At 37.5% G+C, this 23,588-nt stretch overlaps 2 long non-coding RNA genes across 3 annotated transcripts; one reads left to right on the top strand and one right to left on the bottom strand.

The window, feature by feature from the left end:
* The first annotated feature begins 2,761 nt into the window (after nt 1-2,761).
* On the top strand, nt 2,762-3,230 carry LOC110676072. 2 transcript variants are annotated; one of them, XR_002500047.1, is made up of 3 exons: nt 2,762-2,888; nt 2,951-3,039; nt 3,100-3,230. It is a non-coding gene; the product is annotated as an uncharacterized LOC110676072 (long non-coding RNA). The 2 variants fall into 2 exon arrangements; XR_002500046.1 differs by having other exon boundaries at nt 2,762-3,039.
* Nucleotides 3,231-7,399: 4,169 nt separating this feature from the next.
* On the bottom strand, nt 7,400-20,108 carry LOC110677150. Its single transcript, XR_002500989.1, has 2 exons — nt 19,658-20,108; nt 7,400-7,602 (listed from the first exon to the last, which is right to left on the bottom strand). It is a non-coding gene; the product is annotated as an uncharacterized LOC110677150 (long non-coding RNA).
* Nucleotides 20,109-23,588: the final 3,480 nt, after the last annotated feature.

Raw genomic sequence — 23,588 nt, 5'->3', positions numbered from 1 at the left:
GCTCCAGTTCCGCTCTGAATGATCCTCTGAACATCAAACAGGATTCCGAGGAAAACCCCCAGAGTGACAAGAGTAGTCGAGCTTCCCGTAAAACCCGTAACAAGTTGCCTGATAAATACAGCGATTTCGTCGTAGGATTTGCCACTCATGCGTTGGCGGAACCAGAGTCGTATATCGAAGCAATGAAGTGTCCAGAGCGAAAATCTTGGAAAGAGGCTATGGATGAAGAAATGTCTTCGCACAAGGAAAACGGTACCTGGGAGTTGGTACCCCTACCACCCGGGAAAAAGGTCATCGGAAGTCGCTGGGTGTACAAAGCGAAGATGGACGAATCCGGACAAGTCGTGCGGCTTAAGGCTCGAGTCGTGGCACAAGGGCATACGCAGCGTTTTGGAGTGGACTTCAACGAAGTTTTTGCGCCGGTAATCCGCCACACTACGTTGAGGACCTTGCTTGCTCTAGCTGGCAGAGACGGGATGAACCTTATGCATTTGGATGTTCGAACGGCATATTTGTATGGCGATATTAGCGAAGAGGTGTACATGCGGCAGCCTGCTGGGTACGTCGTTCGCGGACAGGAGGAGATGGTGTGCCGTTTACGCCGGAGCATTTACGGCCTCCATCAGTCGGCTAGGTGTTGGCACAAGAAGTTATCCGAAGTTCTGAAGGGAATAGGTTTTGCTCCAAGTTCTGCCGACCCGTGCTTGTATATTGCTATGAGAAGCGAAAGTGTTGTCTACCTGATCGTCTACGTTGACGATATGTTAGTCGCTTGTGCTGATAAGAAGGAGTTAACACGAGTCCACGATCAACTGAAGAAGCATTTCGACGTTAACTGTCTCGGCAACGCGAAGCATTTTCTGGGCTTGGAGGTAACCAAGGACTCGCAAGGAGTGTACAACTTGAGCTTGCAATCGTACATCAAGAGATTGATCGTGGCATTTGGTATGAAGGAAGCTAAAGTGGCCCGGACACCGATGGACCAAGGGTACCTCAAAGACACGACCAATAGCGAAGCAATGAAGGATATCACTATGTACCGCAGTCTCGTTGGTGCCCTGATGTACGTCGCGGTCTGCGTAAGGCCCGACATCGCCGCCGGTGTTGGCATTTTGGGCCGCAAGTTCAGCCAACCATCTGAGAGAGATTGGACAGCAGCGAAGCGTGTACTCCGCTATTTGAAGGGTACAGTCGATTGGAAATTAAGGCTCGGTGGATCAAGCGAAGCTGAATTCGAAGCCTACTCGGATTCCGACTGGGCTGGGGATCCAAGTACCCGAAAGTCGACCACTGGTTTTGTTGTCTTCTTCGCAGGAGGAGCTGTCTCCTGGGCGAGCCGGCGGCAGGACTGCGTGAGCCTCTCGTCCATGGAGGCAGAATATGTGGCATTAGGAGAGACGTGCCAGGAGGTGCTATGGATGAGGCGTTTGCTTGAGGACTTAGGCGAAAAGCAGAAGAAGGCTACTGTTGTACACGAAGACAACCAAGGTTGTCTAGCCTTCGTACAATCTGACAAGACCAGCAAGAGATCCAAACACATCAATACGAAAGAATGCTTCATCCGTGACCTGTGCGAGCGAGGGGCAGTCAAGCTTGAGTACTGCCCGAGCGATGCGATGCGTGCAGACATTTTCACCAAACCCTTGGGGACTGTGAAGCACCATGGCTTCGCGAAACTGATTGGCCTTCAAGGCATCCGAGGGGAAACCGCTGAGGAGGAGTGTTAGAAGTTACAGCGGTGCACCCCTCGTCAATCTAAATACCTTGGTTGTGTACCTGAATTTGTAGTGACCTTGCACACCATCATTTCTTTTGTTTGATCATCAATAATAATAAAAACGTTTAACTTGCAACCGCGCGTGTTTTTCAATTGCGAGAAGTTTTACGTGTCCGTTCCGGGTTTATTCCTTCTAACCAACGCGAATCCACTGTCGAACCTGTCCACCTTGACCCACAATCATTTCCCACCGCTATTTCTTGTTTGCGCCGACGGCTGGTGCCGAATGCAACACAGTCGTCACCACCTGTCGTGCAGTGGGTAACTCACACACGAACAAGTGTGGGCGAAACCAGCATTGAAATGGGGGGAATATTGAGAGAGAAACAGTGAGAAAGCAAAAAGTCCCAAATACAGCTCAACGTTTCCCCTCCTTCTGTTGTTACATAGGACACATAGACGGGGGGGAAAAAGTGACGGCGTGGCATTGAATGAATCAAATTGTTGTTGTTCGTGAGAGACTTTAACCCGAAGGTCATTCGTCTCTTCTTCAAATGAATAAAAACAAAGCACAGCTGGTGCCTGCGATTATCACACCGCAACAAAATGAGCAGTTCAACTTGAATGTTGAAGCAGTTCAACGCACGTGGATACAAAATGAAATAAAACATGATTGTTGTGTGCTCAAATCAAAATATCCGATGTTACTATAACTGAAACAAAATGACAGAAATGAATGTCCAATGTAACAATTGTTGAAACAGAACGACCTATGTGATTTATCCTATGTACATATTTTTGGTCAAAACGTCCTATCTGATGTTTTTATAGATTTCAGTGTAATTTCCAAATAAATTGACAAAATTTCATTTCATACGTTGAACTCTATTACACTGCTTCCCTCTACAAGCAACACAGTGTGGAAAAATTGTTTCATTTTGATACAGTTTCAAAATATATTTTCACAACCTTCAAGCTCGATTTACTCGAAATGTGTGAATTGTTAGATAGGCCGTTTTGAAAAGTTACGCGAGAAATCATTTCGGCTGTTGTTGTTTAGTAGAGTGAGTGAGAAATGAGAGCAAAGTTGCGTTGCTGAGCCCGGAATTTCAAAATGTAGCTTTTAAAGCAATAATGTTCATTCTTCAGAGTTAACCTTATCCTTTAAGTGGTGAGTAATCATATATTGCCAAAACTAATATGGAATGATTATATTTTTAATATATGTTTCAGTGGCCTAGCACAGAATCAATATAAGTCTTGCTATATGGTTTGACTTCATTGGAAAACTATTGGAAGGACGATTAAACCACATTTTCAGCGTAAGTATGTGGTATCGTATCATAATTAAGTGCTTCAAGCTGTTTTTTCTGTTTCAGCAGAATCATCTTTTTTTAGCAGACCATCCCGAAAAATCCAACAACTTAAGATGATCACCTATTTCCGGTAGAGCAATCTGTTTTTCATAAATATTAAACCTAAATGAAAATAAAAAGTTTTAATGGAATGTTTATTTGTTTCCGCATTTTATTTTAATAATTATAATCACCATGGAAAATAATAATGAAATGCATCTAGATCGCATATAAAACAAGTTACTTATGTCCATTGATTTTTATTTTACAGGCATATGAAGAAGATACCCGGATAAAAACGTATCATTCAGTGAATGGAATAAACCATTAATGTACAATATAACGTATTGGGTACAATAAAGCGTATTGTAATTGAATGTCTAAGCAATATTATTCTTGTTTGGATATACAATTGGGTCCTAAAATGTTTGATAAAATCTTGTTTTTATTCAACAACACGAAAAAGCATGTTACTTCAACTACTTTAGCAATTTTCCCCGCTCAAATAACGGCTATATCATGTTTAAACATTAATTTTAGAATTGGGTTCATAAATGAACCTTGACACTTTCGATCATGTTTGACGTTTGCTTAGTCGACAAAAACACCACAGGGGTTCTAGTTTTAACACTGGGGTTGTTCCTATTTGACATTTCGAAAGGGACACGGAAAACAAAATTCACCCAAAATTTGAGTTTAAGCCAAGGGGTGTGACAAAATCTAAAACAACATAAAAATATTTTTTTTGGACTTAAACCAACGGAAAACATTGGAAAATTGAGTAAACATGTGTTTTTGGCCTAAACTTAAGCGTTTGGCACTAAAATCGGGACAGGGCTTTAGGACCCTATTCAAAAACAATATAATATATTGTAACAGAACATTGTATTGTTTTTAATTGGTTTTATACCTTACAATTTTGGTCAAATTCCTATTTTCGCGTAAAACAACTGTTGCTTTTTTCTATGAAGCTTTGCTGAAAGAAATAAACAAAACAAGTTCAGAAAGCAAGAAATGTTGGGTGAAAAATATTCAAAAAGTTAAAATAAGTAATTTTTTAGAAGTCACTTGACATAAGATGTAACGACGAATGCAACCATGATACAGTTCGTTGAATTGTTTTTGTATTGTACAACAATACACGAATTGCTAATCAAGACAATACATGAACATTATATCGTATTGTATTTTCAAAATGTTTGTATGAGAAAATATCTATATTTGTATTGTTACGATACTTAACCACCCATACATTATATTGCAAAAATCTCATATACCATACAGTAAACTGTTCAAAACAATATATTGAACTGTAATTGTATTGTCATTTTACATATACTGTATTGTATTTCCAATATATTGAATGGTACTGTTGCAATACGTTATATTGTTTTTGTATTGTATTTTTTATTCGGGTATGCGCACCCCACTTGTACACAGAACATGCATTTCAAATAATAATGCCATGTTTGACTGAAGTGCAAGTTACATATGCATTGCATATAACCCGCATAACTATGAACCATATCAGAACGGTTTCCCGTAGTGTCAACAACAATTTGCGACCACATCATTATAATATCGTATAAAGTGCAAAATAACAATAAATCACCCATACGGCCAACGGTTTTCACAGTTTGGTCAACGGTAAATGAGCAAATAACAATGTGGGGAATGGGCGGTTAAGTTATGTAACCATTTGAAAACAAAGATTTTCTCGAACAAAACTTTTCGTGAACGGTTTACCAAATTGTAGCTAAACCATCAATTTTTGGCCAATTCCAATGTAAGACAAACTGTTCATGAACAGTAAAACCATATTTATTTTCAAAACCCAGATAATGTATGTGTAATTATTGGTTTATTGTGCTATACAGTATTTTAACCACATACTGTACTCTTCTGTTACATTAATACCATAAAAGAAATTGTGATGAAAATTATTTGATTGGAAAAAAAAACATTTAGATACGTGTCAAAAATAACTGCATTTATTATTATAATTAATATTATTATTGATCACATAAGTGCATTACTCACAGATATTAATATTCTTTGCATAGTATCACCGAAATTCATCTTTTTACCCACGAACCGCTGAGTAGGGGATTCCAAGCCGACAGTTTTACGACGCCTTTTCAACTTCACCAGCAGCTGCAACCTCAACGGAACAAGTACAAAAAGTTCCGGTTTCCTTAACCGATGCTTTTGCAAGCAGGCATAGGGACGACGCATTCTATTGGCACGATTCAGCTCACTTTCCAGTTCCGGTACTCCCGATGATAGTCTGTTGAGGAAAAAACGGCAGCGTTTACGGTTGAGTTGATTATATCTATTAAGAGAAAAAATACTACTTGGCTGATTGATGAAATCAAACACGAATCAGATTACTTACCAATTATTATGGATCCAGCAACGGAGCTAAACCAGCCAAACACGTATTTCCAAATCAAAAATAAATAATTAAAACTGAAACAACAGACAATCTCGAACTCGCGACGTTTTTTTTTCTTTTTTTTTCTTTCAACAGCAGTAGAAAAACAAACACGCCGAAAAAATTCAACACAGTAAAAGTATTAATTTTATAACAGATATATTTTTAAGTTTTAATTTGTTCAACTTCAACAGTAGAGCATTATTTTAAATTTGATGTTTCATTATTTGTATTGAGTTGTGAGGGTGAAATGTGATTTTTGAACCATTATGTCAAACTTTTTCATAATATGCAGACACTTTGATGAAAGTGTTGATTTACTAGCGTGTACGATTGAACTGTTTGCCGTATTGTTGAAAAAAAAGTAACATATAGAACATAACAGATAATTACTTCATACTGTTTGAAACATAAGGCGAATTGTATTTTTGTATGCGGGATAGTTCAAGACTTTCATTTCCACCCTATGATAAGATTCATAGGATTTTCCAATAGTGCAAAAGTATATGTCTCTCATATAACTATGACAAGAATAGTTGGCTCAGTGTGCCTCCCTCCGAGCATAACATTTGAAAATGGCCCACCTCAAATACATCTTTTTTTTACGGGGCAGATCGGATTTCAAATAAACAGTAAGAGGTTGTTTCCGAGATACGACCGCCAAAGTGACGTTGGATAACATTAGCATCTTCTATTTCCAGGCTTGAGACCGTCACGAACTTATGAAAGATTTCTGGGAGAACAGCACCAATTTTCGACCCAACACTAATTTTCGACCGATTTTCGATACGGTTTTGGCCTACTCTGTATGAAAATCCGAAAATTGGCACAGAATTCTTGTAGGTCGAAAATAAGTGCTCTTCTAATTTTCACACTATTTGTTGCATGCCATTTTTGACCTTTATGGTTGCGTGCAAATGACTGACCAAAATCTGAATCAATCACATCCAATCATCAGTAATGTCGCTCTTCACGGTGGAAAATTCTCACAACTCTTTTAAAATGAAATTGTCGTCCTGAAAAGGACGGTTGGTGGTAGTCACCGTCGAGCAAACTGGGTTTTCATTCCATTGTTAGACAGAAACACACCAAAAGTCCACCGAAGACGATTAAATTAAAATGCGGTCGGTAATTTTGTGCTTTCTTGTCCATCCTTGTATTCGATGGTTTGCTCACTCCTCCGACGGTATTGTATTTTTGGTGAAATCCAGACTGCGATCGCAGTTCTGTTTAGAGCTGCGAACTTATTTACACAGTTAGAGAAAATTGCTCAGAACAAAGTATAAAAACTCTCTTGATTTCTTACACCACATGCATCAAAATAAATGAGACTTCACAAAGATTATCAATATTACTTGCCAAATTAGAGTAACACACATCATAATTGATAAAAATAAAACAGTTTTCAGTGAAATTTCGACGTCAGAAATATTAATTTCACCAGCTGTATAACATTAACACAGCAAAAAAAGTTGTTGAATATTACATCGAAACTGCTGCAACCAAGTCATTCCCTCGGTTGTGTAACATTACACAGCTCGACGTACTCGCGGGCTGTCGGTGTAATAAATGCGACCGATGTAATTTTTCCGATGTAATAGTTTCAACGTACACAAAACTATGTAATCGATGCGATGTAATATGAAAACTATGTAATCCTAGCGATTTAGGAGGAAAAAGCGATCACAGATTCTGCTCAATGGCTGATTAAATTGCTTTTTTATTCTTTTCGATCTGTAATCATATTTATGATTTAAAATCGAGTATTACCTATGATTGAGTTGAGTATTATAATTTTGTGATAGATAAAAGCAATTTAATCAACCATTGAGGAGAATTTGTTGATAAAAATATAAAACATGTTTCGAACAAAAATATGAATACAGAGTCATGTAAATCATCAATTACTTTTTTATTGCAGTAAACAATTATTTAAAATATGGAACATAATGGCTTGGACGCTTCTGGTGATGAATCTGAGGAACCGCAGTGGACACTTCCAGATGAAATACAAGTCTGCACTCAAGGATGTGTTAAGGTTCCCTTAGCAATCAGTAGAATAGTTCACAGAGCTCGGTCATGTTTTTCGTGCCAACCTAAAAAAAGAAATGTAAATATTGATTTTTTTTTATATGTATATATCTATGATCGATAGGTCTATAGTAATTAAAGTGAAAGTATTATTATGTTAAATGAAATTTCTTTTCTAATATGTTTGGGGTCATGCACAAATAATGTCACGCTCCAAGGGGATGGGTTGGTTGGAGGGGTCAGGACTTATGTGAGGAAACTTTTTTAGAGGTTCACGCAAAAAGTGTGACAAGGGAGGCGGGGAGGTTGTCGAAAAAGTCCCAATTTTACGTGACATAATTTACCATCCCTTACACGAATGTCTGTGTTTCAGGTCCTAAACGTTAATCTTGTTTTGAGTGAAATCTCAGATTCAAAGATTTTAATAAATTCGCTTAAGGTGATTATGAAACAAGACCAAATTTTGAATTTTCAAGTGTACAAGACTGGAGAATTTGACAACAGTTCGCGTTGAAATTCAATCAAATTGCTGGTGGTGAGCAATGGCATAAATTTTCAACGTGGAGCGCTGTTAGGTTCTCAAGTCTTGTGCTATTGAAAATTTGAGGTGTGGCTTCGTTCTATAATCACCTTAAGAATATCGTTCTGCACCTGGACGCTTCCTGAAGCAAATTTGTTCAGTTCACCTGGAATTTTAGAAATTATTCAATCAGTTTCATCGTCTTGAAAATCTTGCATCAGGTATTTCGCATGAAAAATTTCGCTTCTGGTCATCCTGTTGAAATTCGAACCAAGGATCCTCTAAAGCTTTCAAGTTTATTTTCACTGGAGAAGCGTTTTCATTTTATTTTATTTATTTTTTGACAATACATTTATGAAAGTATTTTTACCATGCAAAATAGTAAATATTAACACATTCGCCTAAGTGACACTATTTAAACTTCAAAAGTTTTAAATCTTGTCATCCTGAAGAAGGTCATCAACCTACATTTTACTATTTATTTATTTATTTTGAACTAAAAAAATGATAGAAGGAAAAACCCCTTTGAGTGATTTTCTTTTGAATTTTTACTATCAGCATAATGATAATGTTCAAATTTATGGAATTTATATCGGTTGGATGAGATTTGAAACTTATTAAGAAAATATCCAGGAATTCCTTCCAGGATTTTTTTCAGAAATTCTTCCGAATATATTTTCCAAGAATTCCTCTAGCAATTTCGTCCAGAAATTCTTCCGGTGTTTAACTCCAGGGAATTTCTCCAGGAATTTCACACAATGCCTCGGATATCCTCCAGGAATTTCTCGAAGCTCCTCCAGGAATTTCTTTGGAGATCCTTCCGAGTTTTATTCAGAATTCCACCGGGATTCTCTCCATGGTTTCATCAGGAATTTCTCCGGAGTTTCTCTAAAAAATATTCTTCCGGTAAATCCTTCAAAGTTCCTGCAGGATTTTTTTAAGATTCCCAAGAATTTCTTGAGTTCCTCTTGGAATTTCTTCGGAGTTTCTCCGTGATTTCCCTCAGATTTCCTCCGGGAATTCTTTGAGAGCTCCACCGGGTTTCTCTTCAGATTTATTACAGGGTTCCTCCAGATTTCCCCTACGAAATCTTCACGAGTTACTACGAAAAATTTTCTACATTTCCTCCGGGAAATCCTCCAGAGTTCCTCAGGAAATTTTCCAAGAGTTACTCCTGGAATTCCTCTACACTTACTCCTGGAATTCCTCCAGAGTTCTTCGTATAATTCCTCCGGAATTCCACTAGGATTTTTCTTAATTTTTTCCATAAATTCTTCCCGATTTCCTCCAGCAATTATTCTGGAATTCATCCAGCAATTCCTCGGAACTTCTTCTGGATTTCCACCAGGAATTCTTACAGAGTTCTTCCATAAAGTTCCTCAAACGGTTGCTCTGGATTCCATCCAGTAATTCCTGAAAAGTTCTTCCGGAGCTCCTTCGGGAATTCCTTCAAATATCCTCCATTTTTTCTCCAGGAATTTTTCCCGAATTTCTCAAGCAATAACCCCGGAGTTCTTCCAGAAACTTCTCTGGAGTATTCTTAGAAACGAATGCGGAGTTCCTCCAACAATTGCTCCAGAGCTCTTCCAAGTATTCCTTTGGAGTTTCTCTAGGAGAAAATACAGAGTTCCTTCAAAAGTCCTCCGGAAATTCCTTCAGAGATCCTCTAGGAATTCTTTCGGAGCTTCATCGGTTTTTCCTCCTGAGTTGCTCCAGAAACTCATCAGGAGTTATTTCAGCAATTATTCTTGTTTTAATCCAGCATTTCCGTCGAAGTTTCTCCAGAGCTTCAACAGGAATCGCTTTGGAATTTTTTGCATTTGGAATTTTCCCGTAGTTCTTTCAGGAATTCCACCAGGATTTTTTTTTACGGATTTCCCCCATGAATTTCTGCGCAATTTTTTCAGCAATTATTCCGGAGTTTTTTTTTACAAATATCTCCAGCAATTCATCCGGAGCTCCTCCAGAAATTTTTTAGGAGTTTCCCCAGGAATTCCTCCAGACTTTCTCTGGGAAATCCTCTACAGCTCTGCATGGAATTCTTCCAGAGTTCCTGCGAGAATTGTTTCAGAGTTATTCCCGGCATTCCTCCAAGAATTTCATCGGAATCCCTCCAAAATTTGCTTCGGAGTTTCTTCAGGAATTCTTAAGAGTTCCTCTAGAAATTGCTCACAGTTCCTCCAGGAATTCCTTTTGAAGATCCTCCAGAAATTTCTGCAGATTTTCTCCAGGATGTCCTCCATAGTTCCTTCAGGAATTTCTCCGGAGTTTGTCTGAAAATAATTCAGCAGTTCCTCCAGCAAATCCTTCGGAGTTTCCCAGGATTTTTTTGGAGGTCCTCAAAGAATTTCTTCAGAGTTCCACATGGATTTTCTTTGGAGTTCCTCCAGGAGTTCCTTCAGATTTCCTCTGGAAATTCCTTTGGAGCTCCACCGAGAATTTCTTCAAACTTTCTCCATAGTTCCTACAGGAATTTTATTGGAGTGCCACTAGAAATTCTGCAGAGTTCCACCAGTAATTCCACAGAAATACTCTTTAATCCACTAGCAACTCTTCTGGAGTTACTCCCAGAATTTTCCTAGATCCTCAGTAAAATCCTTCAGAGTTCCTCCTCGAATCCCTCTGGATTTCGTACATGGATTTCTTCCCGAAATTCTCCTGGATTTCATCCAGCAATTCCTCGCAAGTTCAACCGGGAATTGCTCCGAAATTGCTCCGCAGCAGCAGCTCATCCACCTATCAGTCAATGTTAGGTGGACAATTCTAGCTTCCGGCAATAAACTCATGAATTTTGCTGGTTTAATTGATTGTTTTTGTTGATCACATTCGAAATGGATAGACAAAATACAACAACCGATGTATGCGCGTGCAGTTTGGTCTATTTTTACTGGTGTACTTAGGCTGTGAACCGTTCCACCAGTTGGTTGAACTTTTAGTCAAAATTTGACAGCTCGATGGTTATTTCCCCTCCGGTTAGAAACAACCCTGCTCTGGAGCATGGTTAAACTTGACAATTCGAAAGTTATTTTCTGCTCCCGTGAATAACTAACCATCTTTCAAATTTGTTCTGAAAAAAACTACTCGACTGTCAAAGCTCAAACGGGTCGACGGCAATGTTCAGTATTACCATTTAAGGGGAAAATAACTATCGAAATGTCAAATTTAAACTAATAGTTTAACGAACTGGTGAAACGGTTCACAGCCTTAATATCCATTTTTGATAAAAAAAAATTGGACCAAAATTAGGCCACCGATGAAGTTGCCCTCTAGGGTAAAGATAGGTAAACTCGTATGCGAAACTGAAACTGATTGCATCAAGTTATAGAGGTATCGTCATACAGAGGGATCAAAGTATCCATCGAGTTAGGGGAAAAATCTAGTTACAGAAAATCGAGTAAGGGATAGTTGACTAGTAATCATTAAAATAGTGTAATATAGTTTTTCGTCTTCTCAAATAACGAAATTAGTGCTTCAACGATAGAACCATTGACTAATCAATCAAATCGATGTTTATAACTAAAAAATATAAAAAATAGTATTTAAAAAAATGTTTGAGCAATTTATCTAGAAAACCAGTTCAGCATAGAAAAAAAAAGCATTTTCCAATACTCTTTAAAAAATATTAGTCTAACTATGTTTCAATATTCTGAAATCGGAGTATAGATTTTTTTTTTCACTGGACCCATTCACAAATTTCATAACGTATTTCATTGTATTTCTTTATATGACACAGTGGTGTAACCAGAAATTATTTCTAGGAGCATTAGGGGTCTTGAGAATATACAAAAAACCCTATTTATTTTTTCTTATGAGCACTTCCACAGTTATTAACTGAGAGCTTTCTTTGCCGATTGACCATTTTTGCATGTGTATATCGTGTGGCAGGTACGAAGATACTCTATGCCCTGGGAATCGAGAAAATTTCCTTTACGAAAAGCTCCTCGACCAGCGGGATTCGAACCCACGACCCTCAGCATGGTCATGCTGAATAGCTGCGCGTTTACCGCTACGGCTATCTGGGCCCCATGACATTTGCTTTTATAAGCCTCTATTGCGTTCATCACACAGACGTTCCTATGCAATGTTGCTCAAATGATCACTGTGTACCCTAGCAGCAATCAGCCCTTACCGTAGTTTTGCAGCCTAGTAGTTCAGACTACTATCAAACTATGATAAGGCCTGGTACTAGAGTGATTAAAGTGAAGTATGAAATAGTTTTATTAAATGGTCCTGATTCCCCATTTCATTTCATCACTCACTATCGACACTTTTATTTTCGTCACTATTACGTATACCACCGATTATCACCGATTATCAACTTTCGTAAAACACTTCAGATATATTTTCCATTATATCACTTTTCGCTATCACAGCTACAAATTTTCTTCAAAATTACATCACACCATCTTCATATAAATTCATTGTTATTATCATTTACCATCTGTTACCATTACTAAGTAATTAAAAGATATTAAATTTAAATTTTTCATTATTTTGTTGCTGTTGAGTCATTACTATTCAAACTACGATTTAACACTACGATCAAGAAAATTACAGTAAAAAAAAGGAAAAATTACTTCGATCCATTCTTTTAGACTCGCTGTCATTATAAACACTTTTATCATGCATGTATGAAGAACTAGGCAACGTCCATCGTTTTCCGGGATTTCTAGACCCCCCCCCTTCTACCTCTGTCAGGCTTTTTCCAATACCTAATTGCATTGTCACACTTTCATAGACTGCCCCCCTCCCCCAAATGATGGACGTCATTTTTGGATGACCCCTTAGAGAAATAATTGCAAAATGTCCATTGTTAAACTAGTAGGGTTCATATAATTACCATTTGTATATTTAACAAAACTATCACAATCACTTCCAATGCCATTTTCAAATTTTCATCACCATACATTTTTTCAAACATCATTATTAGCACCCTCACAATCACTAATTTTATAACGACGATTGTAACGAAGAGTTTCACCAAACACACATTCTTATGTCGTATTATAAATTGAACACACGTTGGCTTTGAAACTTAACCTCCATAATCAGTAATGGATTGTAAGGATTGTACAGCTCGTGGAAATGAACTGAGCCATCAACAACCAGCACTGGTTTATAAGTACAATTAATTTTTACACTAGTGAGCGAAAATAGGGGCATGAGCGGATACTGGTACACTGATGGTAACTACTGAGCCCTGGCGGTCCCTCCGTTCGAAGAGGACCTGATAATATGCCGAAGCATATTAACAGATCCTTTATGAGATGAACCAGCCTAGGGCTGAAAATCTCAATAATAAAGCGAAAAAAAACAGATCCTCCGCCTGAATGCAAGCCGTTTCACGATAAATCATGAAGAGGTGTGCCAAAATATTGGGAAGGTAATATGTTTCACAGACGGGTATTATTATGGTGCACCTTCTACTTTGGCACCGTCAAACCCTATGTTCTTGGCCAGGGTAGAAGAATGTTAATAATATATTTTTATAACATATTTGGAAAATTTAAAACACGCAGAAGATAAAAAATATCTGAATATAGCAATAAAAACTTTGACAATAATTTGAAATTCATGTACAACCTTGGAGGCGAATGACTTTGTAGTTAAAACCTCCTTAATAAATAATAATAATAATAATGTACAACCTAATCAACACTACAAAATACAGCGATCTAATATCAAAAACCAAATACTTCAGAACTTAGCGATTATATATTTGAAATCATCGCTCTCTGAAAAACACAATAACAAGCCTTTTTAGTATTTCGTGATTCCCGATTGGTCTGTTCCTGAGTTCAAATTCAGTTCACCAATTCTCAATTTTTCCTGGATGTCTGGAAATTTGATGGAATCATGGTTTTACAACTTCATATATTCCAGGCATTTTAATAAAAGTTTCGTTATTTGTTCTGACTTAAAATTTCGTTTATACATAAATTGTCAAGTATTTGAAAGTATTAGCAATAACATTGCAGTTCCATAAATATTGAATTAAATAGACTAAAGCATCAGAGGATTATTCGAGTCTAATCTAACTCAAAAAATCTTTTGCAAATTCTCCAGCTTAGAACTTCAAAACAGTTTTGGAAAAACATAAATGTGTAAACAATTAATTGTTCTATTATAAAGACCAACTTAAAATCATTCCAGTAAAGTTTTATGAATTACCAGCATTAAAGTTTGTAGTTGTAAACCTGTAATCAGGTCTTCGATTTTTCAGAAATCTCAATTAAAATTTGTTGTCAAAAAAAAAGTTGAATTTATTTGTTTATTTATTTATTTGGCATGGTAAAAATAACTTTCTATCCAGTATTTATTTTCAATCGAAAGGGCGAAACTACGGGCAGTGAGCCCATAAGAAATTTTGAGAGATGTGGGTAAATGGGGTAAGTGAAAATAACATGTATATTTTAGTTCCAAGATCATGCATAAATCTTCGAGGCCATTCAGAACATTAAGACAGGCAAGAAATTTGAAAAAAAATGTTCAATCCAAAAAAAAAGGAAGATTGTTTACCTGCCAAATATGACTTCGTAACATGTTAATGGCGTGCAATCTTTTTTGATATTTTTGGATGAAAAATGTTGCGAGCAACAGTGAAATAAAAAAAGTTGAGAAATAATTTTGATGTTGATTTAAAAAAAAGCCAAATTGAAACACTATTAGTTTTCTAACCACGTGGTAAGTGAAAATTTTATTTTTAGATGTTGAATTTGTGTTTGCTCTTTAAATAGCCATATGTTAGCAAGGTTCGCAATTATCATAGAAAAACAGAGCGTACTGAATATTAAAAAACACTTTATTCAAAGCGTTGAAAGCTAATAGAAATCATGGAACTTTTCAAAAAGATAACGATATTACGGTGTCTACTTGAAATGTAAAATAAATTTTCATATTCATTTTTCATTTTGTAGCGTTTGTTGGGGCAATAAGAGCGCAAGTCAATCCAAAGCCGATGACAGGAGGGGTAATGGCTGAATAGTCTATGCTGACCACACAAACGCCATGGGAGAAGGAAAATAGGATTGGCTTGGGTGTTAGGTAAATAGGATAGACTTGACACAATAATGCTAATAATGCTGCAAAATGTAATGAATCTGTAGGTCAAACAATTCTATTGATTTTTTTAGAGCCTACGAGCAAAGTGGTTCGATATGAAAATAGTATTTTTCACATATAAAAATGTATATGTAAGGAAAAAAACAATATTTGAAAAAAATATTTAAAAACTGCTGATCAAATCTAATAAATTTGAAAAAATAACTTAGAATAGCAACATGAAAGATGTTAAATTAAAAACATCAACTTATGTAGCGAAACAAGTGGTAAAGCAATCAATCAATCATTGCGTAACTATTAATCGAAACTAAGTGTATTGAAGTTTTGTTGAATGCCGTTGTTGTACTCTGTCATGTCATTTGTATTATAATCTCAAATTAAAAATTTAGTTGTCAGATTATGGTATATCTTAATTGTTATTTGTCGTTACAGAAATTAGCATCCTCAATATCTTCCAAATGCCTAAAAATCAAGTAAACTACATGTATAACTATTGTTGAACCCCAGAAATGATTTGTGTCTTGCAAGGTCTTTGAAGTCAGTTTAAGGTGAAGATGAACCAACGTCAAATCTCAATCCTACAAGAGCACAAACCTAAAGAACCAGACAACCACACACGTCGAAACCCTGGTGGACTGCTCACCAACGAGTGACCAACCGACCAAGCCTACAGTCTGAGTGACTCTTTGACTCTCCAGATCTGTGCTACCACAGAACTGAAGCCAGGCCTCGGTTCATCTTGACTTTAATGTCCCCATTGTCAAGCGCGAACAATGAATGTAACGCAGAACCCAACCACACCCACGCAAGAGCGTAACGTTTGATACATCACGGTACTGATGAGTTTTGACGTTGGATAACGTCTTACGGCAACATATGGGGGTACAATTCAGAAAAACGAAAAATTGAGCATGTAACGAAAAATGGTCAGGTTTTGACCGCTAATAACTCAGTCATTTATCGATAGATTTTCAATATTTATCCATGAATCGATTGGAAATTTATCTACGCGTCGATCCAAATGGAGGAAACTATTGATTATTAGCAACAAACTATTGAAATATCGTAAAATGTTGACCCCTTTCTTATCTAACCAATCACGTTCAAGCACATTTTTCGGTTCCGCTTCCCACTATAAAAGCGCACCGCACCCTGCTTCTTCCCTCATTCTTCTTTTTGCCGTCTGACTGTGAACACGGTCGGCGAGCAAATTTCGCGAGTCATTCGCGTCCTCAGTTCAGTTTTCAATAGGACGCGAATACAACCGAAGAACCACGCATTTCGGAGCCGCAGCAACTGAAGCCGCTCATTTGAGTGCACCAGCCAGCATAATCGTTTTCGGCCAGAAATCGTCGCCACCAGCCAGTGCTCCGCTGTCATTGCCATGCGGGAGGCTAGCGCGGTCATTCTGGTTCATTAGATCGAGCGGCACAGCCGTCATCGTCCGTGTAATATTCCCTAATTTGTACGAGATGGCTGAAGAAACCAAAGCCGCTTATTGAAGCGCACATCGTCATCCGCACCGCAAATCTCATCGGGCGAGGCAGATTGGAACCAGTGCGCCGTCAAAATGTGTTCGTGTTACGCAAATTCAACAACTCAATCGGCCCTTTTGAGAGCCAACAAATGTGTTTTAAAGAGTTATTTGTATAATATTCCCTAATGTGTTTACCACATACTTGCTATAATCTCTTAATTCATCTCATAGCATCATACAATAATTGATTTATTACGAATAATTGACAATACGGAATATGGAATCGCAGATCGGTCTTAAGGTGACACGGGAGACCGTGTTATTTTCCCTATCTTTTGTCTCACTCTAACAATTATCATCATAACTTTGCAGAAGCAAATCTCTAGTTTAGGTGAACCGATTAAACTGAAAATTTAATGGGTTCTGCACTACATATATATAATGCTAGTGATACATTTTTCGCATCGATATATTGAGTGGTACTTGAGATTAACTTTTCAAATGGAGAGAGTGATTAAAACACCGTCCCGTGGCCTTAATCAAGAAGTCCTGATCGATTTCACCGCCAGCAACAACGATTGCTGTGGCGCACAAGATTCGAAAACTCTGCACCTGTTATGATGTGGAGCTTGGCTTGTCAGATGATTATGGTGATATTTGCGCTGCCGAGATCACTATAATGAATTGTCGGCCACTACTGGTTTGCCTCTACATTTCTCCGGATACCACAATGAAGCAGAAGAAGTTCTTTATGGCGCGGAACTTCTTGGAGTATCAAAAGGAGACCATGCCAATCATCGTGACAGGTAACTTCAACATCGATTTGAGCAAAGAGGAGAGCCTCAACCTCAAACTGGCTTCGGAATCCACTAAAGCAACCAATCTTAGTGGATCATGAATGGACCTAACGTTCAACCGGTATATTTGTTTGGAGAGCAAAAGTTACCGCTCATGCATCATCTTCCATCGACCGGTTCTCTCGGTGTTGAAGTGTTAACCGAACCAACCAAATAATAACACTCAATGTTCATAATAGATCAGAATTGACATGCAACAAATAATTTGAAAATTGATTAGATTTTTTGTCAGTACCTAGAAATCTTCCATAAGTTCGTGACGGTCCTAAATCAGGAAATAGAAGAAGCTAACGTTATCCAACGTCAACTTGGCGGTCGTATCTCGGAAACAACCTCTTACTTTTTTTTTCTAAGGAATGGTTTTACAGCATAGCTGAGCCTTTCGGTTAATAAGACCGATGTATAGAAATAATTTGTTTCGAAATTGTCCGCGTGGTCTTGTAATACCCCCATTAGATAAGAATCAACTATTACCATACATACCAAACGCTCGCCATGACCCTATGCCTAACATTGGAATGTATGGACTTAGCTGATGTGGCTTATTTGATAAGTACCTAGTTCTTTCACTCATTGATTTTCTTCAAAACCTTGTCAAATTTAGATAATTGATGGATCAAATTTATTACTGCAGTGAAAGTGCTTATTGTGTTTATTAAGCAGAATTAGTTCATTCTATTTATTCAATGAAAAATTAATATCAAGGCCAGAATTCCCAGAGAGTGAAATATTTTATAGTACTACAACACCATAGGAGATCACATAACATCACCTATTCAAAGAACGGCATTTTGTCTTATTATTTAAGTGGAAAGTGAATGCTACTGATCGCCTTTTGCTCCTATCCGCAACCCAGTACACGCACCGGTTTGGGTCTCGAAATCCTCGTAGAAGATTACAAACCATCAATGGCATTTCCGATATACTAACCCACATTGCACATTCAAGGGTCTGATTGTGCTCCTAACCCACCCTCAGTTTGTAATCTTCTCATCAGCTTGAAAGTTCCTGGAACATAAATGATTCCAATGAATGATAACTGTGCAGTAGTTTGAATACTTAGGATCACTTAATCAGAATAAAAAATCTGATTGTAATAAAAACTTTGCCATTATTTTGAAGTTCATGCAACCTCTAATCAACACTACAAAATACAGCGATCAAATATCTAAAATCATCGCTCCCTGGAAAATATAATTCCAAGCCCAGGGTACATGAAATGTAAAATAAATTTTAAGTATAAAAAATGAGATTTTGGTCTCGGAATGTCATCAAACACAAGTTCTAAATACTTTATTTAACAATTCCGTTTTGAGAAATCATTTCTCCCGAAGATTTATTTAGCCTCATATCCGACTTTCTTGAATACAAATTACAAGCGGAAGAAATTTTACAACACAGAAACGCAATTGCTGTCCCAGGACGTAAGAAATAACAATGAAAATGTTGTAATTATAATGTTTGATCACTTGCTTGCCATAAAATTTAACATAACAAATCCAAACAAGTATCTTCTCAAGTATCCATCAAAAATGTTGTAAAGAATATCGTCCAGAACTAAACAAAAATCTGCATAAGAATACATAAGGGTCATTGCCATTTATTCATTCGTCAAAGATCTCAAATAATGACTGGAAGAATTCTCTGTAAGTGTGTAGAAATTCATACAAAATCTTGACAGGGATCTTATAAGGGCTTTGTCATAGATCGCGGACTGATCGAGTTATTATTCTAAACAAAGCTTCTTCAGGCATCAGTATCTTCAGGAATCCTCCAAACAGGAGTTCTTAATGAATTTATCAAAAATGTCATTAGCAGTCCAGTTAGATGAAATTTTCCATTCCAAAGTCCCATGACATTTTCCATAAAATCTGTAACCTCTGCCTTATTTATGTCGACAGGAATTCGCATGTCCATGGAACTTTCAAGTAACATGAAACCAACGATTTTTAACAGTGCTTTTCCAGGTTTTGTCACACAATTTCAGGTATTCTCGTTACGGCCATTTAGAATCTTCCGGGGTTTTCTCGCTTCTCCTGAACGAGTAGACACTCTGTGTTCTTATGTTTTTCTCGAATAAGTGGTCTCTGAAGTGCCCAATTTTTAGACACTCAGGCGCTACCGGCTCTAATACAGTGTTCCGAGAAATGGTGCTGTCTGGGGAGTGGAATTCGGGGAATGTTATAGAATATTCACTTACTTACCCAAAACACCGAAGCTGCCGTGCCACGGTTCACCAGTTTGTTCCAAGGGATGTTTGTTCTTCTGCCTTGCCCGCAGCCTTGCGCCAATATGTCCTCATAGGCCAGCTCCGGAATGGTATATTCGGCTGGACTCCAGATTCTCCATGAAGTTGACATCTGTTTGGTCGTGTGTTCCGGCAATCCAGTTATCCGATCAGCATCTTGTAAAAAGTGTGCTTCTTTTTCGAACTTCCTTCGGAGGAATCGCCTTTGAGCAGTGCAGCGGCAGTCTCGGTTCCAGCTTTTGTTCTGCGCAGGCAAATCGCTCTACAGTACCTACTTTTCGCGCAAGAAAATTATATAACATGATATGAAAATTAATTTCCGCGACAGAAAGGCACCGAATAAACGAGAACATGGCGGACTCGGGCGGACTCAGCAACGAATGAAAACATATCATGGGAAGTGTTGCGAGACTTATTATCGCGTTTATTAGGAATGCAAAATAGCATATAAATCTGTGTAATATAACAACGTTCGTCGGAATGACTTGGTTGCAGCGGTATCTGTGTAATATTTATATATTTTAGATGTGAATATTACACAAGTACCATGTAATGAGAAATTGATTTATTATTTTCGTGTAATTTCAGGGCGATGTAATATAACATCAAATAGATGCTATTATGCATCTGATTTTTGCTGTTACATCGGATTTTCATTACATCGGCTGAATTACGTCGATGCAAATTACATTATTTTTTGCTGTGTTTCATTGAAGTTCGTCAATAATGACTTAGTGTGTAAGAGGTCAGTTTAGCCGCTTATTTACATCTGTCAAAGCCGCCTGGAGTCGAATACGGTTTAGTGCTGCGAAGTCAATAATTATCAAGGTTTCTGGACGCATTCTCCACGAATTCGATGGGCTAGCTGGATGCCAAGGGCCATGATGAGCGATTACACGGAACCCGCAGCTTTTAGCTTGGGAATAAACAGCAGCAGCAGCGACGAACTTCTCCGGTTGCTGGTCAACGATTGACTGATGCGCGCGTGAAGTCGAGTTTGGTTGGCTTCGACTGAACACGAGATAATAAAGAGAAGTAAGAAGAAGACCGAAAGGGGCGTTTCCCTTTGAATGACGAAAGTAGCTAGGATATCGCGCAGTGATGTCTGTGTCAGGAATACACAAGAAAAATGTGCTTTTCTATGAAAAATAAGACATGCTTCGATATTTCCTAATTTTTCAATAGTTTAGTCATGATAATCAATAGTTTTCATTGTTCAAGTAGATTGGTAGAAAGATTTCCAATCGATTGGTGCAGGAATCTTGAAAATCTATCCGGGCGTTAGTAAGTTATTAACAGTCAAAATCTAACCACTTTTCGTGACGCGAGCGATTTTTGTACCCCAGTATGTTGCCGTAAGACGTTATCCAACGTCAAAAATATACACTGAAATGAATTGTATTGTAGAAGCTACTGAATCCATGGTAAAATTAAGAACTGCACCAACGATTTTCAACCGACTACATTAATCTGTTAACTCTACCATAACATAGTCAAGAAGAAAATATATTCTGTTTATTATTACATCTGTGAAACCTACGAATGCAAGAGGATGTACGTTTCAAGAACATCCATTAAATGCAATAAGGGCCCATTCACAAATTTCATAACGCTAAAGGGGGTGGGTGGGTGTCCTCGTGATGTTATGGCTCATACAAAATTTGTAAAATATTCATACAAAAAGCATTACGATGGGGTGGGTAGGTGTCGGAAATGGCCATTTTTGGCGTTATGAAATTTGTGAATAAACCCTAATAGCGCTCAGAATGGGCATTGATAAAAAGTTTAAAAGTGGCAATATGATAAAATATGTCTAAATTTAAAGCTAAGTACGTGTGAAAACCTTAACATGAGTATATAAAGCATACATCAGGGGATGTCCAAAATATTATGGTTTCTTTTCAATTGATATAATTTGGCCTTCAGATGAAACACACTGGAATGTCGCCTGCATGCATACTTGAAGGCGTATTTCAGAAATCTGACGATATTTGCTTGCATTTAATAAAATTATTGGTTATCACTAATATACGCATCCAATGGATCATTAAAATAACCAAAACGGCCGCTATGGAAAGCATAGATAGCGCCACCGTAGCCTTGTGTGTTTGACAGAACAGCAATGCTGCCACAATGTTAAATCCCATATACAGTGGCGCTTTTGTTTTGATGCGGTGAGCACTTGCAAAAACTACCTTCAATGATCCATAAGCGAAAAAAAGCATAAGTAACATAAAAACTCTATAAATTTTACGATATGACCGTCTTTTTCAGAAACCATTGTATGGGTAAACTGAGAGCAGCGTTGCGGTTGAAAATACTATATCAGAGGGTTACATTAAATACACAACGCCACTTGATTTTTGCAGACTAAATTCGCATTTATTTAGAATATTTTGTGCATTCAATTTTAACATGACACCATTTATATAGTAAAAATTACTATATTATGGTTAAAAACTTGCAGCAGAATTAAAAGGGAACAAAACGCAAATAAAAAGTGTTCATGATAGCTCAATCGTGGTTGGAATAGTAAATTTAAAAACACGTTCATGGTTCTCATTACTGCAACGCTTGTTTCAGTGTATTCGCTCCCAATACGACAATTCGTCCGGTGGGGTGTGCTGCTGTCGTCATGATGATGGTTGACGAGAGCAATGTCAAACTCATTCATGGTTTCAAAACATTCGGAACAAAATATTTATTTTCACCGCTTACTTCACTTATGCATGAAATTGAATGAGATCCAATGGTAGAGAATTCATTTATCTACTCAATGGTATTTTTAGGGATGGCGGAGAATGTCCCGAAGCGTGTTTTATTCAAGCGCAAAAATCGCTCAGGCGAAAGTTCCAATGAAACTAACCTCACATATCCTGGTTTTCCAACCTCAAACTAGTGCTTCCTCCAGCCGGATCTCAATTTTTATGAAAGTAGTGCAATAATACAAAAAACAAACGTATGTAGAACATAGAGAATGGATATTCCTACCTTTTCCGCCTAACTGTTTCACTGTGAACCGTCTTATATCAGAAAAATAAAACATTTTTCCCCACAGCAGCATGTGATGGATGCGTGAAAAATCAAATCTCTCATCATCTGACTAGTTGCGCTACCAAAGTATAGATGGCTAACAGTATGTTGCGTTTTGCGATTGGAAGCGTATTGAGAAAACGCCCTTGTCCAAGTTTTATTTACATGAGGGTGTCCAAAATATATATGTGGTGTCCAAAATGTATAACAGACAGGCCGCCAAAAATGCGATTTTGCAAGCTACAGTTTGTAAGCCTTTTCCTTGGCAATATAGCAGATTTGGGAATTCCACGTGCGTTGTAACTGATTGCATGAATCAAAGCTTTCATAAACTGGTTTAAAATAATTATTACAATAGTCAATTTGTTAAATTAGCTTCATAATGTTATGTGCCCATTATCAAATAACAATTATAGATAAGCCCTTTTACCACCTCTTATTTTCAATGCTGTAAATGGGCGAATCAGCACCCTATGAATAAACTTCTCGAAATCCAATTAGGCCCATTTGTGTTTTATGATTTATTTGTAGTAAAATCAAAGAATATTGAAGTTTCGTGGCTGTTTTTGAAACTATGCGTCTACTGGGTATAGCTAAATTTGTTTATATTTGTTACTTTCCCCCTTTTGAAGAAAGCACACAGAGTTATTTTTGAACGTCTGAATAACTTCAACTGAAAATGAAAAATTAAATTTGTGAACAAACCCATAGTGAAAAATCGAGTTTGTTTAAATTTTTTAGTTAGGCCCTTTTCATACTCTGAATTTCAAATTGACCCGCTTCCTGGCAACCATGCCACTCATCCATATTTCGCTAACCTTTCCGTTAAGCTCCCTTGATCTGTCTGTCACGCA

This window comes from Aedes aegypti, chromosome 2, assembly GCF_002204515.2.
Source record: "Aedes aegypti strain LVP_AGWG chromosome 2, AaegL5.0 Primary Assembly, whole genome shotgun sequence".
NCBI lineage: Eukaryota > Metazoa > Arthropoda > Insecta > Diptera > Culicidae > Aedes > Aedes aegypti.
Note: the sequence above shows the minus strand (reverse complement) of the source record. Positions and strands in the feature narration are given on the sequence as shown.